General features: G+C 39.9%; 1 long non-coding RNA gene across 1 annotated transcript; it reads right to left on the bottom strand.

Moving 5' to 3' along the window:
* Window positions 1-1251: 1251 nt before the first annotated feature.
* On the bottom strand, window positions 1252-13364 carry LOC147652469 (uncharacterized). The gene is made up of 7 exons (XR_015287901.1): window positions 11966-13364; window positions 10546-10618; window positions 9950-10177; window positions 8226-8361; window positions 7852-7950; window positions 7564-7707; window positions 1252-6727 (listed from the first exon to the last, which is right to left on the bottom strand). It is a non-coding gene; the product is annotated as an uncharacterized LOC147652469 (long non-coding RNA).
* Between the last annotated feature and the right edge of the window lie 1136 nt (window positions 13365-14500).

The raw sequence follows: 14500 nt of genomic DNA, 5'->3' as shown, positions 1-14500 counted from the left end.
ATCTACAACACACTACAGTCATAGGCCAGAAATACGACTGCCAGGGAATAGAAATGAAATAGAACTTTTACTTACTAGATTTGAGGTTTTTTGCCTTGCTTTAATAATTTGAGCTCTGCCATGGTGCCAGTGATGCAGTACTAGTAGCTGGGTTTCCCAAGAGTCCTATCATGTTTATTTAGGTTCCCAGAGGAAATAGAAGTGAAGAGCTAAATCAGTACCACCCATCATAAAGCTGGGCATGCACAGATGGATACAAACACACTCAAGCCTTCCAAAGCACCAGCTTTCTACCCCACCTCCAAACCCTAAAGGAGCACCCAGACCAGGCACCACAAGGAGCTGATGGTTGCAGCTCTTGTCTCTTTGAAGCCTACACCAAGTAGTTAATAATTCCACCTCAAATCCATTCTGCATCTTCTGTTCACCTCTGCAGTTTTGCTGCTACATAATAGCAACCAGGAACAATTTCACTACAAATGTACTGATGTTACAATTTACTTCAAAACAATACCTGGGCCTGCTTCTTTTCAAAGCCTGTTCAATTTTTAATGTAAAACAGAAAAATAACCCCTCTTCACATGGATCATCACTGTTAAGCCTTGCCTACGTTCTCAGCTTTTCTTATTTAACTTACAGGATAATGAAACGTATTGAAATGGGATTTCAAGGTAGACAAGGGATGGGAAGGTATGTGTTGTTTGAGAATCCTCAATATCAGCAGACAATTTGCTGAAGCCAAATCATTTTTCTCCCAAGCAAAATAACCACTTAATGTTTTTATCCTCCCTGGTGTTTCCAGCAAGAGCACTATTAGCTCTGTAAATACAGAGTTACTGGCTATTTGAATGTATACATTTAACAAACTATTTCATTATTAGGACACTCTGCTGAAGCAGTATTGTATTTTTAAAAATGCTTAAACAAAATACTTGCTTTATGAAGGAAAAGTGTTTTGAATCACAATTTTGCCCTCCTTTATCCTTATTAAACAGCATTGATTTCCTAGTCTATGGGTAAATGGTTAAACTGAATGTGGCACAGATTTGCTGTTGCTGCTGAATACATCTTCTGCTATACTGCCAATTATCAGAGGAAAATTTAAAATCAAAAGATGTTGTTAAGAAAAATAACCAACATTATTTCTTCTTGACCCTTGAGTGCTAAGGTTACTTTTCAATCTCTTCTATTATTCCTCACTCTCAGAACAGAGCAAGCCTGGTCTTGCTATATCTAATCCGACTCCAAGTGCCATTTCTTTCCAACTCATTTTCACAACTTACACCTCTTTCAGTTGTGACTTTTTTATCATTTGTAGCTTTTGTTTGTTTGTTTCCCTTCAGCCACAGGTAACAAATTCTAGGCCATGTGAAATATAAACCAGATAGATACAGTACATCAGCTATGGGGGTTTGGGGTTTCTTTTCCTTTTCTGGATAGTTACCACAGGTAACAACAATTTCCCTACTTCTCCCACACAAAAACCAGCACAAGCTTCCCAAAAGGCAGTTTTTGAAAAGGCATGCATGTAGGACCATAATTACATGCAGACCAGTGGAACTGCTTCACCAAAGGGGAAAATTAAAGGAGACCAGCTAACCAATAGGTTAGCAAAAGGGGAGCGTTAATGGATCAATTGATCAATTTAAGTGCCAAGTGTCCAGAGAAGCTTTCAAAGGTGATAACTGATTTTAGTACCACTGTAGGGACAGATTTGAATTGTGCACTATAGCAGTGCTGTTTCAGCCATTATATGACTGAATTATTACTATTTCTGTAACAACTTGGATGTAAAACTTGACTCTGGGCTGAATTGCATCACTTAAGGGAATTCAGGAGGAAATCATTTTACACGTTCAATGAAATTAAATGTATTTTGCATTCCTGATGTCACCATTTGCCAACCTTGAACAAATTCTGTGCCAAGCTTGTTAGACAAAACCCGTGCACCGGCATAACCTATGCTGGTATCTTCCAGACAAGGAGAGAACCAGAAGGAAGCCTCAGTGTGCCCCAAGAGGTTTAAATCCATGTGTTCATTAAGAGAGCTGAGGACAAACAAATCAAGGAAATAAATAGGAAGAGAGAGAGGTAGGCTGACATAAACACTTCTGCATAACTCAGGGTATGCCTCCCCAAATCCATATGCAGATACAGTAATTCTAACCTCTCCCTGCCCCTCCCGAGTAAATTAGCAGGTCTAAACTTCAGAGCAAAGAAAACAGAAATCTCCAAAGGTTTCATGGCTTCATCTGTTATAGAGTAATTATACCCTGACACACCAAGTTCCTCAATCAATATTTACTCCTCCTCCTACTGATTTAAAATTAGAAAGCAAGCACCATATCCATAACGCAATGATTCTGAAACCAAAGAGCTAAGACTCTCCTCCCAATTAAAATGCAGCAAGTAGATTGGTTTTAACACTCAGTGGCATTCTTTTTATGGACTCTTATTCCTTCATAGACCACACAGTTATAAATAATCCATGCATAGAGCAATTAGGCATTTTTCTTGTTTTATGAGTTTCAGACCCTATGCCTGTGCAAGTGTCCTAAAGTATTCAAAACCACTACAATGCAACAAAACACATTTAAATCCCTACATTAAGAGTAATTGAATAATTCTGATATTTAATTGCTCTTCTTCTGTCATAGGATTACAGTCCTTTGAGTAAATCACACAATTACTGAGTGCAGACCAAAGAATGACTGTTCCCCAAAGTCATTTTAGACAAGAGCATCTTTAGCACCTCTAAAGGATTAAATGTGATGATCAAGTAGGACACTGACAAATTTGAGGACCTGAAATACTCACACAAACAAAACAGAATGGAAACAACAGAAAGTGACTTCCACACTTTTTATGGTAGAGAAGCAATAGTTTGGATTTATTTTCTAAGACTGATCTCACGTGCTTATAGGATCCTGTGAATGACAAGAGAGTTGGGTGAGTGAAACCAGAGAGAAAACTCTGCTTCAGTGGCCTCACACCAAGACTCACATGGTTCTTCTATTCTGTGCAGAACTTCATGACCCATAACAAGAGTGACTTGAGACCTCACTACCAATTTTGAGTGGAATTTGTGTAATAGCAAAGCCTTCAGAAATGATGCAGCAATTTTAAGCAAAACTAGAAGATTTAAATTCATTCGTTTCTCCATTGAAAGGAAACAGTACTTTGGATATTTGGGGGCAGATTAAAAAGATGAGTTCTGCATCCTCTGACCCCATATTTTGCCTATTAATCATTTTTAATAAGCAGGAGAATGTTACTGACATTACACATTAGAACAGGGAGTCAAGTAGAAGTGGGTGTAAATTACTGACCTAGGGAATAAATCTGCAGTGCTCTGCCACTCCTGTGAGCCAGCTCTTCTGATTTACCTGAGAGCTTCACATTCCAGAAAATTAATACAAGAGGTTTTTTCTCAAATTTTCAAGCCCACTGGCTTATTGTTGATCACGACACAGCATTATTTGTTAATAATCACACTCTGGGCTCACCACAGAATTACAATCACCTAGCAAGAATCCCATATGCAGTTGGATACAATACACAGATGCATTTCTGTTCATTATTCAGAAGTAAATAAAAAAGTAGAAGGACTAGAGTTTCATGAACGCTTGTGTTTCACTTACTAAAACATAGGCAGGGTGCCACTGGGAATATCAAAAGCAGGCATGTTTCTGGAATTACAGCCCTACCTCTCTGAGAACTCTGAAGTGCATGGGTTTATTTTTCTATGCAAGCATTAACCATTCACAAAAACCCATTTTGACAGAACATTCATAGCAAGAGATTCCATATCATAGTAATGTAATGTTCATATGAAGAAATGCTTGAAGCATTTAGGCACTTCATGAAATAACTGAATGAAGCACACAGCGTCACTCAAGTAATTTTTCCAAGTGACTCAAAGGTTGTAGCTCTTTCATAAAATGACTGGTGTCAGAATATGACCAACATAAATATCATTTCTCCTGCTTGTTTCAAAAATCTGCAGTAGCACACCAGAGAATCAGACCCGCACTGCGCCACATCATGACCTTGGGAACAGAAACCAAATCCTGGCCCAGGAACTATTGGTGTTTTGTTAGCCAGAGATAGTGTTCACAATAATTTAAAGCACAAATGGCTGCTAGGAAGAAGAATAGAAGGCAAGGATGATAAAAACGGGGCTGTTTCCCATGAGAAGTCTAAGAGCTGTCTATTACTCCAACAGCAACCTCAAGCTGATCAAGTTCCACAAGCACTGTTTTGTCTGGAGGATGGAATGAATTCATGTCCAACAATGCAAAACTTCCCAAGGAGTTCTTAATAAAACAACGAGGGTTTGGGGCAAAAATAAATAACAGAATAGACTACTTTTTAAGCTAAATATTGAAACAAGGACTTCTTTTCAGAGTGCTTTTCAAATATTCAAGATTTGTTTTGAAAACAGAAAAAAACCCCACTGATTTGTATGTGGTATTTACAATAAACTGATTGAGTGGCAGCAACATTATGTACACATTTGAAACTGTTGCCATTAAAAAAGGGAAATGATGAAATTTAGTTTCAAGCCTTCTCTGAAGTTATTTTTGTAATGTGAGTTAGATCCTTAGTGCATGCAATAGTGGTGGGAGGGAGAGGGGGAAGTTGCAATGTCCGTGGATGATTAGGATTCTTTTTAAAAATGCCGCCATCTGCGTTAATAAAATGTACATACTTTTGTTTTGCTTAGAAACCCTGAAAATGGCATTCATGTGGGCATATTTCATGGCTGGGGCTCTCTAAGATATGAAATAGTTTGCAAAATACTGATCCTCAGCACCATTCATCAGAGGATCCAAACATGCATTAGCTCTTCAAATTAATTGGTGTTGGGAATCTTGCTTAAAACTTCCACAGCAACACTTTCTGTGTGAGGTCTGCCGGGGAAAAAGTTTGCAGAATCATATCTCTTACTTTTCACAATTCAATAAAAGTCCTGCAGAGAATCAGGTATGAATGATCTTATATTAATTATCATGTTCAGCTTTACCTTTGAGACCTGTCACACTGGAATTTAAAATTCATCTCTAAGTATGTGATAGGGAAAAAAAAAGTTATGCATTACCTTATGGATGTTTCCCACTGAAACACGTCCTTGTTCCTTAACTATTTAAATTGACTTCACTTGGGTTCTGTTTTTATTCTTGGGTTTACTATGTTTTAATGGTTACAGGGCTATTAAACTGTGAAATAGCTGTGACCTCCATTTTCCTTTTTTGATCTCATCCATGGAGATAACAAAAGCCGGGTCAGCTCTACTGAAAGAACGTTGACCCTGCAGAGATGCTGAATCCAGGCTCTCCGGCTCCATCTTCTGGTACAAAGGTACCTAAGAAAGCAGTACTCCCCTAGGTAATTTTACCTGCCATAATGTCTTTAATATAGTACAGGATTCCAGCAAAAATGAGATTATTCATAATGTATGACAAGATCTGAGTTGGTGCTTACTTCATTGAAAGACAATAATTTGCTCTCCTCATTTCTCACAGATTTTCCCCATTTCTTCTAATCCCCAAGATATGATGGAATTAGTCTCAAAGATGCTTCCATCTACAGGGACTAGATAAAAATAATTTTGGAATTATATTCAAGATTGAAACAGACTCAAAATAAATCTTAAAATCTTCTGGGATTCACTTACTACAGATGTCATGTAACATGCACAGAGTTTGAACAAATCATTCCAATCCGCACAGGAATAACAGAACCAACCCAAAACCAAATCCTTGACCCCTTAGAATTTAAAATTTCACAGAATTTCTATGGGTTTAGATACATAACTCACATTACAATGAACACTAAGAACAAAACTCTAGAAACCTTTTTCTTGTATATATAAATGCTGAATAATCTAAACTATTCCAGTGCTAAAACAACTCCGTTTTAAGCAAAATTTAAACTAAAACACAGGAAAAAGCAAATCACGTTGTTAAATCTGGTCCAAACCCACCTTGTTCAAGCAGTGTGTTACTTATGGTCTCTTCAAGATTAGGGAGTGCTTTAAGCTGCTGCTGTTCACACTAATACTTGCTTGAAGAACTTGAGCTCAAAAAAGCCAAAGGAGATTGCCCTCAATGCACAAACAGCTCCACTGTGCATGGCTTTCTGACACAAAAGCCAAGGAAATATTAATCCCCAGGTTTTTCAGGATCAGTAAAATTTGGGTCCTTAAAAATTGCAGTCTTGGAGATTAACTTAGGAATTTAGATTTCTGTTAGTCATTTTAAATATTTATGATGTTTAGAAGCACTTGTAACAGGCACCAGTATCACAATATTCCACTACTGCTGCAGCTTCATTTTTTTCTGATATTTATAATTATTCATGATAGGCACCAGAATCACAATATTCCAGTATTGCTGCTACTGCCAAGTTCATTTTAGCAAAGTCAAAGCACTGAACTGTGCTGAACTACACTATTTGGTTCAGAGTTTTCCAAGATGTACAGGAAGAGACTGTATCTGAAGGATAGTTCACCCCATAGTTTCAACTCTTATGTGCCTGCCCAAATGATTGTCACGTGAGCTACAGGAATGGCTGCGAGACTGAAAGAGGAAATGCAAGTGGCTCTCTTACCTGCCTCAGAAAAATTCTTTGTGCTTTGAGGTTTTTGAGTGAAGAACGGCATTGAAGATCACAAAGAGCAGTGATTACTTGATTAGTCCAGGCAGATGTCTACATATTCATTTTTCTGGAATGGAGAATACAGAGTTCTGTAATTCTAAAACTGGATTTCAAGGGGGCAAGGGAGAGCAGAGTTGGCAATATTTTCCATTTGAATAAAGCTTCCATCATTATTTCAAATTACAAAAAAATGATCATTCTTTAGTTATGGCTTCTTACTGTGTGACAATGGAAAAAGCTAGCACAGTAAACCATTTGCAATCAAAAAAATGTAACAGGGAAAACTTATGGAGAGTAACAATAAAAGCACATTAAACAATGGGTGAATGCTTCAATGGAACTTAAAGGAAGAAAGCTTTTAAAAATTTTCTTCTAACATTTACTGTACAGTCACACCAAATGTGAAGATTTTAAGTTCTAGGAAGTTTTGTTGCTCCCTGCTTTCTTCTAGTTTACTGCACAGTGCATTATTTACATAAAACAGAATTTCTTCTGTGGGAAAGGCTTGCATGGTACTTCAAAGCCTGAATAAATCAGGGACTGCAGCTTGAACTAACAAAAAAATCATCCAAAAAATTCCTTTCAATATCTGCATTGTATTACCTTATCATGCTACCTGTCTAGCTGAGTTATTCAGGTATCCACACCAGAAATGACAGACAATGTCTCTCTATGATGATGTGATGTTACTTCAAATGAAAAAAAACAATAAATAAAAATCACAGATTAATTTCCCATACAAATGATGACTCACTACTCCCAAATCCTTCCTTATAGCAGGATGCTCACTTCAGTCTGGAAGTCTTCATGTTGCAGCCTGCAGGAATCAGCTTATTTCCTGTCAAGGGCTGGAAAGCCTTACAGGAACTGGTTTTGGTTGAAGAACTTCTCCAAGGTGCTTACCTGTGGGACTTATCCAGGTGAGGGATGTTAGCTCCCTCTTCTTTGAGGTTCAGTGTCCAACCACTCCTACTGCTGGTAAGAAGAACAGAAGAAACATCTGCCCATAGCAAGGACTGCACTGGTGGGCAAAGTCCAAATTCCATCCTTCAGGGAAAAAGAAACAAAGACTGAGGAATTCATGTCTGTTCAAAATTTCATCCTTGACTACTGAAAGCATTGGAAGCACATGTGTATGTTTAAAAATGGAATTGTCCTCATTTAAGAATAAAAATAATTTCATCCCATCACCATTTTTCTTGGTCCAGTCCTGAACTGCAGATCCAAACAGCTGAGAAAGCATGGAATAGTCTGCTGGACAGCATTAAAATGAGCAACTCCTGTATCTTCCTAAGATAAGAACACAAATCACAAAGAAAGGCACTCTGAGAAAAAATTTCTTAGAGGAAGACCTCAATTATTTTCCAGCAAGGCAGGTAATATGCATTTGGCTATTTGTTAGAAAAAAAACCAAAAAACAAACCTGTTTTTATACAAGATTTTACTCATATATTAACTATCACATATTTTGCAAAACAAAAAGAGACCACAGCAAAGTAAAATCCCAATTTTTTCCTATATTTAAGCTGTGATAGTATGTCTGAAATGGGAATCCAGAGCCTCACCAGATTAATATCACCACTTGGACCAGAGAATTTGCCATATCCACTTCTTCTGGTTTCGTTCAGTTGGAGCTTCTGTTTGTACAGTGATGATGGCTCTTGAACATTCTGGGATTTAAAGTAGTCCCTGAAGAGATGGCTGACAAAAATATGATGTTACTTTCAAGATGCTTTTTAATTATTTCTACCCTCATCCAGAACCTGCAAACATCTGATCTCCTTCACTATGCTCCAAACTCATTAAAACTGGAACGCTAAATAAGAATATTCAAAATATTTTGTTTTGCATTGCTAAAGGCACCACTGCAGGTACTTGACTCATCCTTCAGACTGTAAATAAATAAATGAAGTCTAGGACAGGTCAAATAAAGACACTATGTTTTCTGTGTTTTGTTGGGGTTGGTTTTAGAAGACTTAGGAGATTTGAAACAGATCTTTTATTAAGGAATTGTTCCTAAGGGACTTGACTTACAGAAATTAATTTATACTTGGCAGTGCATTTGATTGATTGCAGTTCCTTTTTTTCAAATACAAACCAGCATTTTCACTACCAGGTGTGGTGGTTGGAAATGTTGGGACTGTAGAACACTGCAAGGCTAATTTCTCCTCCAGTCTCCATCATTTTTATGTAGCTCAGCATTTTCTCATCCTTACTGAGATCTGCTGCAAATTTAAAATACCCTAACAGGGCTGAGAGAGTATTGCAACAGTGTTTATCTAGTGTATCATTACAGTTCTTGTTACCCTAATTCCACAGTTCTGAGCAACAACTCTCATTTTATGGGCAGGTAATTGAGCTCTATGGTACATGAATTGATTTGCAGGGGAAATACATTAAAACCTGGCTGGAAAAGAAAATTATTCAGGATCTTCACTCTGATTGCCTTTTACAGCTACCACTCTAGGACCACTGAAAGAGCTTACTTTAGCTCATGTCAATGAAGCTACAATTCAGTGTTTGTCCAAAAAATGTTCACATTCTAAAATGAAGGTTACTGTGGTTTCCTGAGTTATAAAGGCAGAATTAAAGATTACTGCAGATTCTTAGATCAGGACCACTTCCCAGCTCAAGAACTATTTAGTGGGAAGAGCCAAGGCAAAAGGCAGCATTCAAGCAAGTGTTGCTGATCAAGTGAGTTATGGGTTCTACATGAAAATGTTAGCAAGGGTGATCCAGTCAGATCTCATGTCTGCCTGTGGTTCAGCACTGCAGCTGCTAACACCCAGAGCACCAGATCCAATCACTCCTGAGGAGCAGGTTTGTTCAAGCAGGCACTGTTGTTTCAGGACCAGTGAAAGACAGGACAGAGACAAAATTGATAGTACTCCCTCAGTGCAAACAGAACTTGCCCTGCGACAAATTTGCTCCTCTCTGGCCCTACTTTTAACATCCCTGCTCTCAAATTCCTATTTTTAGCAGCTTCTCATAAAAGGCATTCTTACTCAGAGAAGTGAATGTTAGAAGTGTTCATTTGAATGAAGCAAACAATTAAGCAACATCTTCCCTAAAGTGATTTTGTAAAAGTTATGGTTTAGTTTTCTTCCTAATTGCTTGGAAAAATCGGATTGGCGCAGGAAATGGGAAGGGTTGGCTAAAAGGAGTCAGCTGATGGGAAGCAGCCGGTAACTCCTGCTGCTGCTGACCTGCTGCAACTCCCAGGTAAGAGGACAAGTGCCTCATTTGTAATCAAGTCTATATAAAACACAAAAGAGGCAGAAGGACAAACCTGGTTCATAAAGGCAGCAGTCTGTGACCAAAAGCAGCAGAGTCAGCAGCCAGTGTTTCACTCCTGATGAGAGCCCACTTGCAAAAGTTCCACTTGAGTACCTGCTGCAGAGCAGAGGCTGTTCTTCATTGATGTGTCAAACCATGACAGCCATACTTCTGTTGCTATTCAAAGAACAGGGATAAACTCCGGGGTTTGTTAGGTTTTAAATAGTTTCCAATTTCAGGCCTAATAGAAGGCAAAATGGAAAATATCACATGTAATAGGACTTAAAAATAGAAATATGGAAGAACACAATGTTATACTCATGTTACCTATTACTTTTTTCAGCTGAGCAAAGTCTTCACAAACACTATAAATACATATCTTTTTCCCCCAATGAAAATAATAATAAAAAAATCTGTCTTGTAACCTGAAAGAAAAGAGATAAAACCAAAGCAAACCTGATTCTTGTAAACAGAAAATGTTGCTTAAAAGTTGAGTTTGGGGAGCATAAATATTTAATTGCCTTGAGCATGTCTTAGGAATTCACATTTACTCAAAATAGTGTCAAGAGCAAACAAAACTGCAAAACAATCTCTTTTAGTAGGAAATACCTTGTGAGAATCAAGTGTTTTCTTATCATCTTTCACTGTTTCACTTGATGTCTGAATCTTCTAACTCCAACTCCTAGAACAGCATCAGTGGGGGAGAGAGACAATGAACACTCCTTCTGTTATTTGACTGACTGCAAGGTTTTGACATGTAGAGTATTAATAAAAATAATTTATTCTCACAGGGTTTTGTCAGAATAACAAGCTGGTAGCTTTAAATATGGTTAAGAAAATTTTATGTATGTTAGGAAAAAACAAACAAAAAGAAACATTTGCAGTAGTAGGACAAAACCATCATAAAAAAGGTATATAGCAGATATACATATTTATATTCATATATATATATATCTCCAATTTCCCAAAGCATTGCTCTAAGAATTAGACAAAACTGGCTACAAAATTCAGATTTTTTAGGTTATTTATTGACTGTAAAGTGAATCCTGACTGACAATAAATATCACTGGGGAACATTAATTATTAAATATACATTGTCCAATCTTTAACAAATCAACTTTAGTAAGAACAGTTTTAAATCTAAAAATAAAAACAATTTCCAAGACACTTATTTTAAGTAATTGCACTAAGAAATAGTAAGACCTTATATATAGTTAAATGACTAGCAGCCAACTCACATCATCATAGTAAGAATAATATATATGTACTGCAATTTTAAGTGTTATGACTTCAAGAACTTGTAGTAATAACCAAGCATTACTTGCTAAATAACACAAAATTTGTCTGATTAAGTCTGTTTAAAAGAATATGCAATGGGAATAACTAAGAGCTGAAATTAATGGTGTTAGCTTGTAAAGACAGAAATTTACTTCTTACAAGTAGGAAAACATGCAATATATTCCTATACTTAACACATGTTCGTAGTACAGACATTCCTGTTAATAAATTTCAGGTTAAAATTGACAAATGTGACATGTTCTACTATATGGAATTTCTTCAAGTGACTGTTGTTCCATCGGACAACACAAACTAAAAAATGTCCTGCCTCTCAGAAATATTATTCTGTTTCTACTCTTTACTTTATTTTTTTATTTTTTTTTTCACTTTTAGAAAAACACAGATTTTTTTTTTTTTTAGTATTAGAAAAATATAGGACAAAAACAAGGCTTAAGTTTTAGATAGGGAAGAGAGAATAAGGAGATGCTTTATAAGCTGAAATATTTTTCTCTTAAAGCTATGGAGATGGACAACCATGTTCTGAAAAAAACTCCTTTAATTCATGACAGAGTATATTGGGAAGCATGGAGTGTTCAAAGTGTGGATTTTGAGTAAAAAGTAGAGTAATTGTGATACAGTGAGGCGCTGGAACAGAGTGGAGTGAAGATTTGAGGCCTTGAGGGCAATGAGAAAACTGTTTTCCTGCGAAGCTCACAGAGACAGATGAAGAGGACTCATGGCCCATACACACCTCAGAGTGATGTGAAATGGGAGGAGTGAACTCATGGCAGATTTCCGGGCAGCTGGCATCAAACAAATAGAAAACTATAACAGAAATATTTTTCTTGTGAGAAACTCCATAGATTAGCAGAAGAAGATTTCTGTTTCTATACAAACACTGATAAAGAGACTCTAGCAAGAATTGGGACTGTTTTAAACACCAAAGTTCCAAAGTCTTTTGTCTCTATCTTGTCATGTGAACAAGGGAATGCTGGGTAGTGCGGGATAAAAGGGTTTTCTGAAAGTTTATTCTGGTGTTCTTATTCTTGTAGTTTTGTGAATAAACTTTCTTTATTCCTTTTAAGTTTTAAGCCTGTTTTGCTCTTGCTCTAATCCATATCTCACAGCAAGAAATAAGTAAGTTTTCTAGTATTTTTTCAGTTACTGCTTTAAAACCACGACAACTATGTTTTCACCATCACGTCAGATCAGCTCTTGGACTCACAGCTCACCGCAGACCTCGAAACAGGAGGCAAAGATCTGCACCACTTGGCCTTTCAGAACTTCTCACCCATCTATGACCTTTCTGGGGCCAGCTTCACAAAATGAGGGGGAAGCCATTCCAAAGAACACGACCAAGGAAATCACACAGCACTCGGGATTTGTTCCAGGCATCAAATTTTTAATGGATGATGTGAAGTAACACCGAAGCAATTCCTGTCCACAGAAAAAAAGATTTCAAATGGTTTTGTCTCAAGGACAATCACTGGAGGTTGAAAGTTTCTGGGGCTGAAAGTTACATGAGGTCCTCAACACTGAGCAATCAATATCCCCACAGTCTAAACTGTGAAATTACTACCTGGGCAAGGAGAACATTTTCAGGATTTGCAACTCATCTCAAAGCCTCAGTAGAACTCAACCAGCAGAATTCCCCTGAGATGGCACTGTGCTCTGGAAGCCCTCAAATACTCACTAAAACAGACTTGACTTTCACTAGGACAGCTGCTCATGAAAATCTGGGGTAAAACCTATGGGAAGTGGCCATGTGCACGCATATTCCTTCTTCCCACAGCAGGCACAATCAAATCCTCCTTTGAATGGCCTCCAAGTTGAGCAGCACTCATTGGCACAGCCTCTTCTCCCACAGACAGGCCAGCGAGCAACACGGCAGCGCCAGCCAGGTGGGCAAGGACAAGAGAGAGCAGATGCCAACAAGGCTTGGAAGCTGGGCCAAGGGAGGTTTACGCTGGCCATTGGGAAGAACTTGTGCCCAGCGTGGGCCATCAGATACTGCAATGGCCTGACAGGGGCTGCTGGAGTCATCATTGTGGCACGGGTGCAAGGCAAGCCAGGCCGCAGCGCTCGGGCCCCGCTCTGCTGGCCATGCTTGCCGCCATGGCTCCCAGCTTGGACTCAACATTCTCTCAGGGCTCTCTGCAGCCAGGGCGTTCTGTGCTTCTGTGACATCACAGCCTCTGGGGACGGCACGCTGGCTGGCAACTGTCCCCAGCTGTTGCTGCGCCCCAGTGCCCAGGCACAGCTGCTCGCAGAGAGACGCCCAGAGCCTCGGTGCTGCTGGCAGAGCACTATGGCTGCTCACGGCTCCTCCGCGCTGCTGCAGCTTTACGTGCTGCTGCTCTTGGCCCATCCCCTCGACCCTGTGAGCAAACCTGAGCGCAGCACGGATGCCTCTCCTCTGCTTCTGGAGGATTGTCATCTGGACGAGTCGGACCCTGAGCGCATCCGGTGGGCGGCCAGGACATTCCTGCTCATCGACCTGCTCATCATAGGAATGGCCATGGGATGGTCGCTCGGAAAAAGAATTCAGAGACGCTGGCGAGAGGTGAGGAGGGGGGTGGGGGGTCAGGCAGGCGGGATGGGGCAGACCTTGAGGGCCTCTTGGGCACCCTTTGGCCAATGCCCTGCGGCAGAAGGGGCCTGAGCTCCTGGCTGGGGAATGCGGCCCAGGGGCTGAGCTCCATGGACAGCACCAAGCAGAGGCGGCAGAGCTCTGCCTGCTGCAGCCTCTTCCCCGGGCCAGCCCAGCCCAACTGGGCCCGAGTCTCTGTCTCCCAGGCCAAAGGCAGCCCCACAGGTGCCGGCCCCGCTCTGCCCCTCTGCCTCTTCCATGGGGATCCCTGTGCTTTGCCTTGCAGCGGAATCTCCAGAGCCCTTCGGGCCGTGCGGGGCCCCGCCGCCATCGAAGACAGGGCTGTCCCACGGAGCTGATGCAGCTGCTGATGGACAACCGCGACCTGATGCGGCTGCTCCTTCGCGACAGCCCTCAACCAACCACCAAGATGGCGGCAAAAGAGGGCAGTGACAGGAGACTCCGCACCTCCCCACAGCTCTGACCTCCAGCGTCGCGCTCCAGCTACAGAACCTTACGGGGAACGGGTGACCAGTGCCCAGCCCAGGCACTGCGACGTTCCCCACCTTACAAGTTAGCCACACCCCTGTTGTTGTTCGATTCCCCACCACGTTTCCCCCAAGAAGTTGACCTTTCCCTTAGTGTTCAGTTCTAAACAGTTGAAGCATTGAAGTTTCTTAGCCTTAAGATTCTTAC

This window comes from Cyanistes caeruleus, chromosome 6, assembly GCF_971803275.1.
Source record: "Cyanistes caeruleus chromosome 6, bCyaCae1.hap1.1, whole genome shotgun sequence".
NCBI classification, from domain to species: Eukaryota; Metazoa; Chordata; class Aves; order Passeriformes; family Paridae; genus Cyanistes; species Cyanistes caeruleus.
Note: the sequence above shows the minus strand (reverse complement) of the source record. Positions and strands in the feature narration are given on the sequence as shown.